Genomic DNA, 4,195 nt, shown 5'->3' with positions numbered 1-4,195 from the left:
CACCACCCCAACCCAATTTTTACAGAGGTTAGCAATCCAGCCCCACAGGTCCTGGGTGAATGGCCCAGGTCTGCCCACCTCCATCAAAGGGGGCTTTACAGATCTGTGTGACCATGAAAATTTCCAGCACAGAGCAGTAATAATTGAAGGGCCAAAAGGTCCCACTGGGAGGGTAATCCTGTGGGTCCTTCATGGAGCACCACAGGGATTGTTGGTGCTGCACTTTGCACTGACCACAACTGCACTTCCCTGGGAAAAACCACACCTGGATTCACAGCTCTCTGGCCATCACAGGAACTAACAGATATACAGGAAGGAAAACTGATTGCTTTCATCCTGCTACACACACCAAGTGTTACCAGATCATCTTCCCTTTCAGTGCCCTGTTTCCATTATGCTTTGCTGTTGATTTTTTTTTCACCAACTCCATGAAAAAAACCATTTTGGATTGACCACCAGACAACAGATTAATTATGATCCTTCTGGATGTTGAATGGAAACATACAGTCCAAAGAGCTGATTTTTGTCTTGAGGCTGGGATTTACACAGTGCTTTCTTTACTGGAAGGTTGAGGAGAAGAAATGGAGCTGTATAACATCTCATGGGTGTCCCAGAACACTCAGCAGTAAATCTGTTTCTCCAGAGACAGAAAAAGGAAGGAGGCAACACCTAATTATACTTTGTGGGGCAATTTGGTATTTTATTTCCTGATGTACTCCCTGACTAGTGGAAAATCACTCTTGGCAAACACAAAGTTTACCCTGCTTCCAAAAGGTGCATCTCTAAATTATTAATCAAGAGTACACAGAACCGTGAAAGGTGGAATACTGAACAAAGGCTCAATTGACACCCTGGAAGTTGAGGAAGATATGGAAGACTCCCCTCTAATTTATTTATTCCTTTTCTGTTCTGTTATCCTGATATGCTGCTTCCAGTTACCACTGCACCCCACACTGTATGGGATTACGTGATTTTGTTTTCAGATTGTTGGAGATAAAGTTACTTCATTATTAATATATATACACTGTGCATATCCATAAATATTGAATATATATGTGTGTGTGTGTAAACCTACTGCAAGTGTTAATAGTTAAGATAAACGAAGTCCATTATTGCAATGAGTGACTATTTCTATGACCCTATTTGCAATAAAAGCAGATTCAATGATATGAGAAAATTGCTGGGTTTCAGAATAATTGAACCAGGCCAGACGAATCCCCACAAAGGCATCATTTACAAAGTACTTTGCTTGTCTAAAATATTTATTCCCACAGAAGGAAATGGAAAAAGAGTTCATATGGTTACACGGCTATCCTCTGAGTGTAAAATTGTTTTATCATGTTATGTTTATTTCCTAGACATCTTCCACTGAGGTATTGCAGAAAAAATACTGGCTGTGCAGTTAATTCCTTTGTGTGGACTGTTCATATTTATTCTCTGGAAAGTCAATCATGTTTTGTTTGGGCATGTTTTGTTTTTCTGCTGAGCAAACACTTAAGCAACCCTTTTCTTGTAAAAATTTATTTGCATATACAATGTGCACCATTCAATGTCAGTGCTACACAGAGAGTTGAAATGTTTTTGCTTTCTCTCCTATGTAGCATGGTAAGTAGTGGATTTCTTGATTAATATGTTGGTGTTGCTCTTTAAAACTGCATTATATTGTTCATGTTTAAGGGCTACATCAGTAGTTATAGATAATTTTAGTTTGTCTTTTATTGAAAGCCTGGATATATTTTTACTATTAAATGTTCACAGCAAAATGATTCCAAGCAATCTACAGACAAAGAATTACTCCCAGCAATTATCCACTGAATAAATCTGAATAATGAATACATTGACAAAAGTCACTATCTATTTGTGAACAATTAGCTGAAAGAAATAGAGGTGACACTCACAAGCTAAATAATTCATTTATGAATTATTTGTCAGCTTTGTTTCTGATGTACTCTGCATGAAATGAGATCAAATCTTAGATGAAAAATTACTTTAAAAAGAAGGGCAATATTAAAGGAAATTCTTACAGCTTTTAATGCAGAAATCATCTACTATAGTAAATATTATTTATTGTCAGTGATTTCAGAGGCTAGAGAAGTTATTTTCCTGGATTCTTTTACTTTAAGCATTGGGCTGTGTTTTATTCCTATCATATGTCCAATTTTAGGTTGTTAGACTACAATCAAAAGCACTTAATAGGAATGGAACTGTCCCTGTCATGAGATTTGAACTACTGACATCTTTATCCACTGAAACTTGAGTGCCCAGGTAACTACTAATTATTCAAGCATTTACAACCATTACTATCAATATAATTAGCACATCTTGAGATAAAAGTGAGAATGCCATGATGAAATTATCATCCCTGACATTTAAATAGCAATCTTTCATGAAAACATTTATAAGCTGTCCAATTATTTTTCAATCAAATGAACAAAAAAAAAATTTGTTTACATTTAAGGGGAATCTAGAACTGAAAAGAAATGGTTTCTGGCATGAAAAATTATAAATGTTGTCTCCATATGTCCATTTCTTGAATACAGCAAATCCCATTTGGGGTTTTTTTTTAATTTTTTTTTTAATTACCAAAATATCTTTGACCAAATACTTAGAAAACTGTAAAACCTTCCTTTGAACAAAGCCAGGTTCAGTGAAGAAGACATGAACAAGGTTTTTTATTCCTATGTAAAAGCTGACAAATGCATTGTCCCCCACTCTGTGGAATAAGAGGCTGCACAAGACCTTCTTATGCGCCTTGCTGGGTGACACTAATAAAATAAATGAGACAATTCCCATGGACAAAGCCAAAGCTAGATGAAGACTAGAGTTTGATTTCCCTAATCCCACCTTCATCAGTTTTGCTGGCCAAAGCAGGCAGGTAAATTCCTTCTTACATGAATTAGTAGTAAGTGATTATCACAACAGGAGGAAGGAGGAGCCAGAGAAGCCAGGGACCATGGTTTGACAGGTTTTGTCACCTTTCTGTCTAAGATCTACTATGAACAAAATTTTAAAGACTGTCTTTTCCCCACCAAAAGATTTCCTGAAATAACTTCTGTGGAACACTTGCAGGACACAGCAGAGAGGGGATTTTGGAAGCATTTCACAAGGCCTGCTGCTGTGAGCTGGTTTCAGCATGAGGAAAAGCCCTCCACCACCCCAATGCACAGGAAAGAGAAGGTAGGTAACTCTCTTCAGGGGTCTTTTAGATATGGTCCTTTTTTCATTCATTCAGTGGAGAGCCCTAGACCAGCAAAATCTATTCCTCTCCACGTGGATGCTGATGTCACCAAGGACAGGTTTGAGGACAGTGCACCCATGCAGAGGCTGAGCTGCAGGAGGGCAGCAAGTCCTGAGGGGTTTGCTGACCCCACATCAGCCTCAGAAGCCTCCTCTGCTGCTCTGGCCCAGTTTTTTCTGGGGGAGGATCCCAAATCTTTCCATCTACTCACCCATTCCTCAAATCCCTGAAAGGAAGTGAGTTAAGCAGTAAAACCCACAGAGCAGCTGTGCCCTCTGGTTCCCAGTATGAGCATCCTGCCTCCCTCTCTGCCCCGCAGAGCAAGGGCCAGCCTGAACATGACATGGAAATGTCCATCCAACCACTATAAAACCAAACCATTTCCATTACACGTGGCACTGCAAATAAATAGCTCCAGGAAAAGAACAAAATAAAAGCACAAGGTTGTGCTTGCAGGGACAACAAACCAGTATATTTCAGCAATCATGGCAGGTATTTCTAACTAGAAATTGTATATTTGATGATGCCCAGCCTTCAGTATTTGACAAGGGACTGTTAAAGCCTCTTGAACAGTAAATCACCTCTCTTTCTATCAATAATCTTATTATAATATGAGTAGAAATGTCAAATGTTTAAATCCCACTTTATTACTATAATAATGGATTTAATTTGTAAAACATATAAAGTGAGGCCATAACTGTTCTGGAGGGAGATATCTGTCATGTCACTATATTTATATAATTTGCTGGTGACTTTTACCCACATATTTTGAATGGAAAAAGGATTAAAATCAATCCCACTTGCAAGGTTTTTGTGATTGGGAGTGGATTCTGGAAAGGAATCCAACATGATCACAGAAATGCAGCAATTGCTATTAAAAATCCACCCCCAATTTCACATTCAGGCAGAACAAACACGTAGGTGTTTATCTGTGACTTGCTCCATTCAGGCCCTCTC

This window comes from Zonotrichia albicollis, chromosome 6 (assembly GCF_047830755.1).
Source record: "Zonotrichia albicollis isolate bZonAlb1 chromosome 6, bZonAlb1.hap1, whole genome shotgun sequence".
Lineage (NCBI taxonomy): Eukaryota > Metazoa > Chordata > Aves > Passeriformes > Passerellidae > Zonotrichia > Zonotrichia albicollis.
This window is presented reverse-complemented; position numbering follows the sequence as displayed.